The sequence below is a fragment of the Durio zibethinus genome, chromosome 23, assembly GCF_047325235.1.
Source record: "Durio zibethinus cultivar Kanyao isolate XHJ-2024 chromosome 23, ASM4732523v1, whole genome shotgun sequence".
NCBI lineage: Eukaryota > Viridiplantae > Streptophyta > Magnoliopsida > Malvales > Malvaceae > Durio > Durio zibethinus.
This window is the reverse complement of record NC_143184.1, coordinates 15,201,779-15,214,047: the sequence shown is the minus strand read 5'-3', so window position 1 is coordinate 15,214,047 and position 12,269 is coordinate 15,201,779. Positions and strand designations below refer to the sequence as shown.

Sequence of the window (12,269 nt, the reverse complement as noted above, 5' to 3'; positions counted from 1 at the left end):
CGGTCCCCTCTACGAGCTGTCGATCCTGCTGTCACAACCCTCGGTCCGGTCCGATCTTAGACTGGGAGTGAACGAGACTTGCTTAGATTGGGGATGAACTTCGTATGCCTAAGTCAACCCACGAAACGAGCGTGCAGGCGCTCAGCTGGCCAGAGAGGCAGAATGTGCAAGTCAGAGATCGGCTCAATCTCCCTCTGCGTTCTGTCAATCCCGCTACGGGTCTTGTTGCCGTAACCCTCAATTCGATCCAATCTTAGACTGGGAATGAACTCCGTATGCCTAAGTCACCCCACAAAACGAGTGGACGGGCACTACACCGGCCAGAAAGGTGGGATGCGTAAGCCGTGGATCAATCGGGTGATAGGTGGGTTCAGGCACATCTTCATATTTTTACCATGCCAATGCCATTTTTCTGGCTTGTAAATTCATACAATGGTCCCCTAAGCCTTCATGTGAAGTTTTGTGGCAAGACGACCCATTTTCTATTTTTCACGATTTTTAAAACTTTTTATGGTTCGAGATTTTTTAAAATTGTTTTAGAAGGAGTTTTAGCCCCAAATTTGGTAGACAAGATCCTTGTATTTTTGTTGGCATGCACAAAAAAATTCAGCTAAAACCTCGATGTGGAGAAGATTTTGTGACCATTTGAAAAAAGTGTCCCCATTTTAGACACTTTAATGGCTACTGGTAGCAAACCTATAAAATCTCAAATGCTCTTTAAAGGGGTGTGAGTTCTTGAGGTTTGATGAGCGATAGGGTGCCAATATAAGGGATAGGTTCTCGATAGCCTCTGGCCCTTGGTTGGTCGTGATCGGGAATGCACTACGTATGCTTAAGTCAACCCATGAAACAAGCGTACGGGCGGTCAACCGACCGGAGAGCCAGAATGCGCAAGCCAAGGATCCGTTCGGCCCCCCTCTGCGTTGGGGCTTTGATCGGGAATGAACTCCGCATGCCTAAGTCAATACACGAAACGAGCGTGCGGGCTCTCAGTCAGCCGGAGTTGTAGGATGCGTAAGTCAGGGATTGACCCGGTCCCCCTTTGCGTGCTGTCGACCCCGCTGCCACAACCCTTGGTCCGGTTGGGGCTTAGACATGGAATGAACTCCGTATGCCTAAGCCAACCCACGAAACAAGCGTGAGGGGGCTCAACCGACTGGAGAGGCAGAGAATGCGCAAGTCGGGTATCGGCCCGGTCCCCCCTGCGTGCTACCGATCCTGCTGCCGCAACCCTCAGTCCGATCCGATCTTAGACTAGGAATGAACGAGACTTGCTTAGACTAGGGATGAACTCTGTATGCCTAAGTCAACCAATGAAACAAGCGAACGGGCATTCAGTCGCTCGGAGAACCAGAATGCACAAGCCGAGGATCAACCCAACCCCCCTCTGCGTGTTGCCAATCCCGCTGCGGGTCCCTCGATTCAGTTAGGGTTTAGATCGAGAATGAACTCCGCATGCCTAAGTCAACCCACAAAACGAGCGTACGGATGCTCAGTCAGCCGAAGAGGCAGGATGCGCAAGTCAAGGATCGACTCGATCCCCCTCTGCGTGCTGCTACCGATCTCGTTACCAATCCGATATTAGACTAGGAATGAACTCCGCACACCTAAGTCAACCCACGAAATGAGCGTGCGGGCACTGAGTCGGTCGGAGAGGCATAATGTGCAAGCCGGGGATTGGCTCGGTCCCCTTTTGCGTGCTGTCAATCCCACTGTCGGTCCTGCTGCCACAACCCTCGGTCTGGCTGGGGCTTAGACATGAAATGAACTCCGTATGCCTAAGCAAACCCATGAAGTGAGAGTGTGGGTGCTCAACCGGCCGAAGTAGAATGCGTAAGTCGAGGATCAATCCGGTCCCCCCTGCGTGCTGTCGATCCTACTGCTGGTCCTGCTGCCGCAACCCTCGGTCCGATCTGATCTTAGACTAGGAATGAACGAGACTTGCTTAGATTGGGGATGAACTCCGTATGCCTAAGTCAACCCATGAAACGAGCGTGCGGGTGCTCAGCCAGCCAGAGAGGCAGAATGTTCAATCTAGGGTTTGGCCCGATTCCCCTCTACATGCTACCGATCCCACTGTGGGTCCTGCTATCGCAACCCTCGATCCGATCTAATCTTAGATAGGGAATGAACTTCGTATGCCTAAGTCAACCCACGAAATTAACGGACGGGCACTACGCCGACTAGAGAGGCAGGATGCGCAAGCCATGATCGATCGGGTGATAGGTGGGTTCAGGCACATCTTCATATTTTTGCCATGCCAATGCCATTTTTATGGCTTGTAAATTCATACATTGGTCCCCTAAGCCTTCATGTGAAGTTTCGTGGCAAGACGACCCGTTTTCTATTTTTCACGATTTTCAAAACTTTTTACGGTTCAGGATTTTTTTAAATTTTTTTAGAAGGAGTTTTGGTCCCAATTTTGGTAGACATGATCCTTGTATTTTTGTTGGCATGCACAAAAACATTCAGCTAAAAACTCGAAGTGAAGGAGATTTTGTGACCGTTTGAAAAAAGTGTCCTTATTTCAGACACTTTAATGGCTACTGGCAGCAAACCTATAAAATCTTGAATGCTCTTTAAGGGGGTGTAAGTTCTCGAGGTTTGATGAGGGATAGGGGGCCAATATAAGGGATAGGTTTTCGATAGCCTCTGAGCCTTGGTTGGTCGAGTCTGGGAGTGCACTATGTATACCTAAGTCAACCCATGAAGCGAGCGTGCGGGCACTCAGCCGATCGGAGAGCCAGAATGCCCAAGTCGAGGATTGGCTCACCCCTCCTCTGTGTGCTATCGATCCCACTGCGGGTCCCTCGGTCCGACCGGGGCTTAGACCAGGAATGAACTCTGTATGCCTAAGTCAACCCACGAAATGAGCGTGCGGGCACTCAGTCGGTTGGAGAGGCAGGATGTGTAAGCCTAGGATCAGCCCAGTCCCCCTCTGCGTGCTGCTGTCGATCCCACTGCCTGTCCGATCTTAGACTGGGAATGAACTTCGTATGCTTAGAATGGGAATGAACTTCGTATGCCTAAGTCAACCCACGATACGAGCGTACGGGCATTGAACCGATCGGAGAGGCATAATGCGCAAGCCGGAGATCGGCCTGGTTCCCCTCTGCGTGCTATCGATCCCGCTGCCACAACCCTCGGTCCGGCTAGGGCTTAGACATGGAATGAACTTAGTATGCCTAAGCCAACCCCTCAAAATGAGCGTGCGGGCGCTCAACCGACCGGAGAGGTAGAATGCGTAAGTCGAGGAACGACCCGGTCAGAGAGACGGGATGTGCAAGCAGTGGATCGATCGGGTGATAGGTGGGTTCAGGCACATCTTCATATTTTTGCCGTGCCAATGCCATTTTTATGGCTTGTAAATTCATGCAATGGTCCCCTAAGCCTTCATGTGTAGTTTCATGGCAAGAAGACCCGTTTTCTATTTTTCACGATTTTTGAAACTTTTTACGGTTCGAGATTTTTTAAAATTTTTTTAGAAGGAGTTTTGGCCCAAATTTGGTAGACATGATCCTTGTATTTTTGTTCACATGCACAAAAACATTTAGCTAAAAACTCGAAGTGGAGAAGCTTTTGTGAGCGTTTGAAAAAAGTGTCTCCATTTCAAACACTTTAATGGCTACTGGCAGCAAACCTACAAAATCTCAAATGCTCTTTAACAGGGTGTGAGTTCTCGAGGTTTGATCAGGGATTAGGGGCCAATATAAGAGATAGGTTCTCGATAGCCTCTGGCCCTTGGTTGGTCGAGACTGAGAATGCACTACGTATGCCTAAGTCAACCCATGAAACGAGCATGCGAGTGCTCAACCGATCGAACAGCAAGAATGCACAAGTCGAGGATCGACTCGGCCCCCCTCTGCGTGCTACCGATCCCGCTGTGGGTCCCTCGATCCAGTTGGGGCTTAGACCGAGAATGAACTCTGCAAGCCTAAGTCAACCCACGAAACGAGCGTGCAGGCGCTCAATCGACCTGAGAGGCAGGATGCGTAAGCTGAGGATCGATCCGATCCCCCTCTGCGTGCTGCTGTAGATCCTGCTGTCGGTCCGATCTTAGACTGGGAATAAACTTCGTATGCTTAGACTGGGAATGAACTCAGTATGCTTAAGTCAACCCACGAAACGAGCGTACGGGCGTTGAGTCGGTCGAAGAGGCATAATGCGTAAGCTGAGGATCGACCCGATCCCCCTTTGCGTGCTGCCAATCCCGCTACCGGTCCCACTAGCACAACCCTCAGTTCGACTAGGGCTTAGACATGGAATGAACTTCATATGCCAAGCCAACCCACAAAACGAGCATGCGGGCACTTAACCGGCCAGAGAGGAAGAATGCGTAAGTCGGGGATCGGCCCGGGTCCCGCCTACGTGCTACCGATCCTACTGCTGGTCCTGCTACCGCAACTTTCAGTTTGGTCTGATCTTAGACTGAGAATGAACTCCGTATGCCTAAGTCAACCCATGAAACGAGCGTGCGGATGCTCAGCCTGCCAGAGAGGTAGAATGTGCAAGCTGAGGATCGGTTCGGTCCCCCTCTGCGTGCTACTGATCCCGCTGCGGGTCCTACTACCGCAACCTTTGATCCAATTCGATCTTAGACTAGGAATGAACTTTGTTGCCTAAGTCGACCCACGAAACGAACGGACGGGCACTACGTCGCCCAGAGAGGCGGGATGCGCAAGCCATGGATCGGTCTGGTGATAAGCGGGTTTAGGCACATCTTCATATTTCTGTCATGCCAATGCCATTTTTATGGCTTGTACATTCATACAATGGTCCCCTAAGCCTTCATGTGTAGTTTTGTGGCAAGACAACCCGCTTTCTATTTTTCACGATTTTTAAAACTTTTTACGGTTTGAGATTTTTTTAAAATTTTTTAGAAGGAGTTTTGGCCCAAAATTTGGTAGACATGATCCTCGTATTTTTGTTCGCATGCATAAAAATATTCAGCGAAAAACTCAAAGCGGAGATGATTTTGTGACCGTTTGAAAAAAGTATCCCCATTTCAGACACTTCAATGGCTACTAGCAGCAAACCTATAAAATCTCAAATGCTCTTTAATGGGGTGTGAGTTCTCGAGGATTGATGAGGGATAGGGGGCCAATATAAGGGATTGGTTCTTGATAGCCTCTGGCCCTTGGTTGGTCGAGACCGAGAACGCACTACGTATGCCTAAGTCAACCCATGAAACGAGCGTGCGAGCGCTCAGCTGGCCGGAGAGCCAAAATGCGTAAGCCGAGGATCGGCCTGACCCTTCTCGACATGCTGTCAATCTCGCTACGGGTCTCTCGATCCAGTTGGGGCTTAGACCAGGAATGAACTCCGTATGCTTAAGTCAACCCACGAAATGAGCGTACGGACGCTCAGTCGACCGAAGAGGCAGGATGTGCAAGTCAAGGATCAGCCCGGTCCTTCTCTGCATGCTGCTGTCGATCCCGCTGTCAGTTCGATCTTAGATTGAGAATGAACTCCGTATGCCTAAGTTAACCCATGAAACAAGCGTGCGGGTGTTGAACCGGTCGGAGAGGCATAATGCGTAAGTCAAAGATCGGCTCGATCCCCATCTGCGTGCTGTCGATCCCACTGTCGGTCCCGCTACCACAACCCTCGATCGAGCTGGAACTTAGACATGGAATGAACTCGGTATGCCTAAGGCAACCCAAGAAACGAGCGTGCAAGTGCTCAACCGGTCGGAGAGGTAGAATGCGCAAGTCAGGGATGGGCTTGGTCCCCTCCTACGTGCTGTCGATCCTGTTGCTGGTCTTGCTGCCACAACCCTCGATCCGGTCTGATCTTAGATTGGGAATGAACGACACTTGCTTAGACTGGGGACGAACTCCGTATGCCTAAGCCAACCCACAAAACGAGCGTGTGGGTGCTCAGCCGGCCAGAGAGGTAGAATGTGTAAGCCAAGATCGGCTCGATCCCCCTCTACGTGCTACCGATCTCGCTACGGGTCCTGCTACTGAAACCCTCGATCCGATCTGATCTTATACTGGGAATGAACTCCGTATGCCTAAGTCAACCCATGAAATGAGCGGACAGGCACTACGCCGGCCAAAGAGACGGGATGCGCAAGCCGTGGATCGATCGGGTGATAGGTGGGTTCAAGCACATCTTCATATTTCTGCCATGCCAATGCCATTTTTATGGCTTGTAAATTCATACAATGGTCCCCTAAGCCTTCATGTGAAGTTTCATGGCAAGACGACCCGTTTTCTGTTTTTCACGATTTTTAAATCTTTTTGCGGTTCAGGATTTTTTAAAAAATTTTTAGAAGGAGTTTTGGCCCCAAATTTGGTAGACATGATCCTTTTATTTATGTTGGCATGCACAAAAAAATTCATCTAAAAACTCGAAGTGGAGAAGATTTTGTGACTGTTTGAAAAAAGTATCCCCATTTTAGACACTTTAATGGCTACGGGCAGTAAACCTATAAAATCTCAAATGCTCTTTAAGGTGGTGTGAGTTCTCGAGGTTTGATGAGGGATAGGGGGCCAATATAAGGGATTGGTTCTCGATAACCTCTGGCCCTTGGTTGGTCGAGATCGAGAACGCACTACGTATGCCTAAGTCAACCCATGAAACGAGCGTGTGAGTGCTCAGCTGGCCGCAGAGCTAGAATGCGCAAGCCGAGGATCGACCTGACCCCCCTCGACGTGCTGTCGATCTCGCTACGGGTCCCTCAGTCCGGTTGGGGCTTAGAATGAGAATGAACTCCGCATGCCTAAGTCAACCCACGAAATGAGCGTACGAGAGCTCAGCCGGTCGGAGAGGCAGGATACGTAAGTCGAGGATCGGCCCGATCCCCCTCTACGTTTTGCTACCGATCTCGATGGTAGTTCGATCTTAGACTGGAAATGAACTCCATATGCTTAGACTGGGAATGAACTCAGCATGCCTAAGTTAACCCATGAAACGAGTGTACAGGCGCTGAGCCGATCGGAGAGGCATAATGCGTAAGTCGAGGATCGGCCCGGTCCCCCTCTACGTGCTGTCGATCCCGCTGTCGGTCCCGCTACCACAACCCTTGATCGGACTGGAACTTAGACATGGAATGAACTCGGTATGCCTAAGCCAACCCATGAAACGAGCATGCGGGTGCTCAACCGATCGGAGAGGCAGAATGCGCAAGTCGGGGATGGGCCTGGTCCCCCCTGCGTGCTGTCGATCTTGCTGCTGGTCCTACTGCCGCAACCCTCGATCCGGTTCGATCTTAGATTGGGAATGAACGAGACTTGCTTAGACTGGGGATGAACTCCGTATGCCTAAGTCAACCCATAAAATGAGCTTGTGAGCGCTCAGCAGCCAGAGAGGCAGAATGTGCAAGCCGAGGATCGACCTGATTCCCCTCTGTGTGCTACCGATCCCGCTGCAGGTCCTACTGTCGTAACCCTTGATCCGGTCTGATCTTATATTGGGAATGAACTCCGTATGCCTAAGTCAACCCACGAAACGAGCGGACAGGCACTACGCCGGCCAAAGAGGCGGGATGCGCAAGCCGTGGATCGATCGAGTGATAGGTGGGTTCAAGCACATCTTCATATTTCTGCCATGCCAATGCCATTTTTATGGCTTCTAAATTCATACAATGGTCCCCTAAGCCTTCATGTGAAGTTTCGTGGCAAGACGACTCGTTTTCTGTTTTTCACGATTTTTAAAACTTTTTACGGTTTAGGATTTTTTAAAATTTTTTTAGAAGGAGTTTTGGCCCCAAATTTGGTAGACATGATCCTTGTATTTTTTTTGGCATGCACAAAAACATTCAGCTAAAAACTCGAAGTGGAAAAGATTTTGTGACCGTTTGAAAAAAGTGTCCCCATTTTAGACACTTTAATGGCTACGGGCAGCAAACCTATAAAATCTCAAATGCTCTTTAAGGGGGTGTGAGTTCTCAAGGTTTGATGAGGGATAAGGGGCCAATATAAGGGATAGGTTCTCGATAGCCTCTGGCCCTTGGTTGGTCGAGACCAGGAATGAACTACGTATGCCTAAGTCAACCCATGAAACAAGCGTGCGGGCGCTCAGCCGACCGAAGAGCCAGAATGCGCAAGCCGAGGATTAGCCCATGCCTCTTTCTACGTGCACCCATTGCACATCATTTGCGCACCCCCGACCCCCCCAATCGTTGGAACCCCCAATGCCGTCGGTTAGGTTCTCTGGCGATGCTCCGACGATGCTCCAACGATGGTGCCCCGGGCGAAAAAAATATGGCACCAGCACATGCCCGAGCCCAGCATGTGCACCGTGGCTCAAAATCAAACTTCGACCAAGGCCTCGACCATCAATGGCACATGATGGTGCATGGTGATGGCATATGCATCGACCATCATCGGCACAGGCTACCTTTTGGTATGGGCACATGCCTCGACCACCATCGGCACAAGCTGGGCCATGGTGCGAACAGTTGCCTCAATCTCCATTGGCTTTAGATGGCCCCTATTACGGGTGGTTGCATCAAACACCATCGGCACATGCTGGGCTGTGGTGCGAGCGGTTGCCTCAACCACCATCGGCACATGTCGAGCCTTGGTGCAGACGGTTACCTCGAATACCATCGACACAAGCCAGTCCTTGGTACAGGCTCTTGCCTCGACCACCATCGATAGAAGATGGCCCCTGGTGTGGGCAGCTACCTCAAACACCATCGGCACATGTTGGCCTCAGGTGCAGGCAGTTGCCTCGAACACCATCGATACGTGCTGGGCCTTGGTGCGGGCGGTTGCCTTGACCACCATCGGCAGAAGATGGCCCTTGGTGTGGGCGGTTGTCTCGAGCACCATCAACACAAGCTGACCCTTGGTGCGGGCTCTTGCCTCGACCACCATCGGTAGAAGATGGCCCCTAGTGCGGGCGGTTACGTCGAACACCATCAGCACATGTAGGGCCTTGGTGCGGGCGATTGCCTCGAACACCATCGGCACATGTCGGGCCTTGGTGTGGGCACATGCCTCAATCTGGTGTGGGCGGTTACCTCGACCACCATCGACACACGCTCGCCCTTGGTGCGAGCAGTCGCATTGACCACCATCGACACGCGCTGGCCCTTGGTGGGGGCACATGCCCCAACCACCATCGGCACCTGCTCACCTTCAGTGTGGGATATGCCTGTTTCAAAAAAGTGTCCCCGTTTCAGACACTTTGACTTCTACTGGTAGTATATCTATAAAATCTCTAATGCTCTTTAGGGGGTGGTGGTCCGACATCCCCTCTCCCCTTCCTACGGGGGGATTAGGTGTGCATGATGGGCCTTCCATTGCGTACACCTAGGGTAATGTCCCTCGAGCGAAAACAGGGCGTGCATGCTTTTCGACCATTTTATCCGACGACTGGTTGCTCCAGTGACTGGCAGGCACCCATGGCCTCGACCGGTTGGCGTGCATACAAAAAAGGGGAGCTAAGCTCGAGCTCGTGCAGACGATGGATGAGGCCCTAGACCCCAGACCAAGTCCTTGAATCGAGCAACGGCTCATTGGGGTGGTGCAAGCAGAAGCCACGATTGCGGGCTAGGCTCGGCCAGGTCTCTCGGTATTTGGTGATCTCGCGATCCCTTCTCATCGACCACAAAAATGCCTAGGCCTCGATGAGGTCGTGCACGCAGCCAACGCTACCCGAGACCCCAGGAACAAGTCCTTGAATTGGGTAACGTCCCCATCGGGTGGTGTCAGCGGAGCTCATGCGGGCGGTCTCGACCAAGCCAAGCATTGGTGGTGTCGCTTTGTTGTTGCTTGTCGGATGGCAGGGGCAGTCTCGTGGCCCTTGCTAATGTTTTTCTCGTGCCAAGCGGTTGTGGTGTGGCCTCGCACGTCGTTTCTTTTGCTCGCTCGTCGAGTAATCGATGGGGTGGGTTGTGGACCAGCACACGTGGATGCTGCCACTTGTACGCAATGGGTATATGAGTGGTGCCATGGTTGTAAGTGTTGGCAGGCTCCGTGCTCAATCCATCGAACTGTCAACCCGTCATACTCTTCAATCTCCCCCCATGCGATCGTCGTACCCAGGAGGCATGATCGGGATCCTGTGTTGCATACCTGAATCGATGGAAACCAGATGTCTCGCCATCCCTCATTTGTCTCGTGTCTCGAGGGGCCACGGGTCGGACACCAATTGTGGCCGGTGTTCCAAGCGTGCCACCCAATCCTTCATGGCCGCATTGGTGCATCGGTGTTCGATCGTGCTCTTGGATGTGAAACGTTTAGCGGGGGCGGGCTCTCAACCCCCGTTCGTCCGATGCTATGCATTTTACGTGCTCGACATGCACGATGCTTATGCTTCGCGTTGGGCTCTCTCCGCTGCTCGATCGATGCGTCGAGGCCCACGTGGTGCCAACATCCTGAAGGAATGCTACCTGGTTGATCCTGCCAGTAGTCATATGCTTGTCTCAAAGATTAAGCCATGCATGTGTAAGTACGAACTAATTCAGACTGTGAAACTGTGAATGGCTCATTAAATCAGTTATAGTTTGTTTGATGGTATCTACTACTCCGATAACCGTAGTAATTCTAGAGCTAATACATGCAACAAACCTTGACTTCTGGAAGGGATGCATTTATTAGATAAAAGGTCGACGCAGGCTATGCCTGTTGCTCTGATGATTCATGATAACTCGACAGATCACACGACCTTTGTGTCGGTGACGCACCATTCAAATTTTTACCCTATCAACTTTCGATGGTAGGAGAGTGGCCTACTATGGTGGTGACGGGTGACGGAGAATTAGGGTTCAATTCCGAAGAGGGAGCCTGAGAAACGGCTACCACATCCAAGAAAGGTAGCATGCGTGCAAATTACCCAATCTTGACACGGGGAGGTAGTGACAATAAATAACAATATCGGGCTCTATGAGTCTGGTAATTGGAATGACTACAATCTAAATCCCTTAACGAAGATCCATTGGAGGGCAAGTCCGGTGCCAGCAACCGCGGTAATTCCAGCTCCAATAGTGTATATTTAAGTTGTTGCAGTTAAAAAGCTCGTAGTTGGAACTAGGGTTGGGTCGTCCAGTCCACCTCACAATGAGCATCGATCTACTCCTCCCTACTACCGACGATGCGTTCATGGACTTAATTGCTCGGGTCATTCCTCCAGCACTGTTACTTTGAAGAAATTAAAGTGCTGAAAGCAGGCCTACGCTTGTATACATTAGCATGGGATAACATCATAGGATTTCGGTCCTATTGTGTTGGCTTTCGGGATCGGAGTAATGATTAATAGGGACAGTCAGGGGCATTCATATTACATAGTCAAAGGTGAAATTCTTGGATTTATGAAAGTTGAACAACTACGAAAGCATTTGCCAAGGATGTTTTCATTAATCAAGAACGAAAGTTGAGGGCTCGAAGACGATCAGATACCATCGTAGTCTCAACCATAAACGATGCCAACCAAGGATCGACGAATGTTACTTTTAGGATTCCACCGACACCTTATGAGAAATCAAAGTCTTCGGGTTTCGGGGGGAGTATGGTCGCAAGGCTGAAACTTAAAAGAATTGACGGAAGGGCACCACTAGGAGTGGAGTTTGTGGCTTAATTTGACCTAACACGGGGAAACTTACCAGGTCCAGACATAGTAAGGATTGACTGACTGAGAGTTCTTTCTTGATTCTATGGGTGGTGGTATATGGTCGTTCTTAGTTGGTGGAGCGATTTGTCTGGTTAATTCCGTTAATGAACGAGACCTCAGCTGCTAACTAGCTACGCGGAGGTGATCCTTCATGGCTAGCATCTTAGAGGGACTATGGCCGCTTAGGCTAAGGAAGTTTGAGGCAATAACAAGTCTGTGATGCCCTTAGATGTTTTGGGCCGCACGCGCGTTACACTGATGTATTCAATGAGTCTATAGCCTTGGTCGACAGGCCCAGGTAATCTTTGAAATTTCATCATGATGGGGATAGATCATTGCAATTGTTGGTCTTCAACGAGGAACTCCTAGTAAGCGTGAGTCATCAGCTTGCATTGACTACGTCCCTACCCTTTGTACACACTGCCCGTCGCTCCTACCGATTAAATGGTTTGGTGAAGTGTTCGGATCACGATGACGTGGACGGTTCATCGCCCGCGACATCGTGAGAAGTCCACTGAACCTTATCCTTTAGAGGAAGGAGTAGTCGTAACAAGGTTTCTGTAGGTGAACCTACGGAAGGATCATTGTCGAAACCCTGCTCGACAGACGATCCGCGGACGTATTAACGAAACACTGAGGGGGTGAGGGTGCCCCCGTGCCTCGAGCCCCCTCTTATCCTGGGAGGGTGCGACGGTCGCTTCATC

At 50.7% G+C, this 12,269-nt stretch overlaps 1 non-coding gene across 1 annotated transcript; it reads left to right on the top strand.

Annotated features, from left to right (window-relative positions):
• Nucleotides 1-10,345: 10,345 nt before the first annotated feature.
• Nucleotides 10,346-12,152, top strand: LOC149512339 (18S ribosomal RNA). The gene has a single exon (XR_016332913.1). It is a non-coding gene; the product is annotated as an 18S ribosomal RNA (ribosomal RNA).
• Nucleotides 12,153-12,269: the final 117 nt, after the last annotated feature.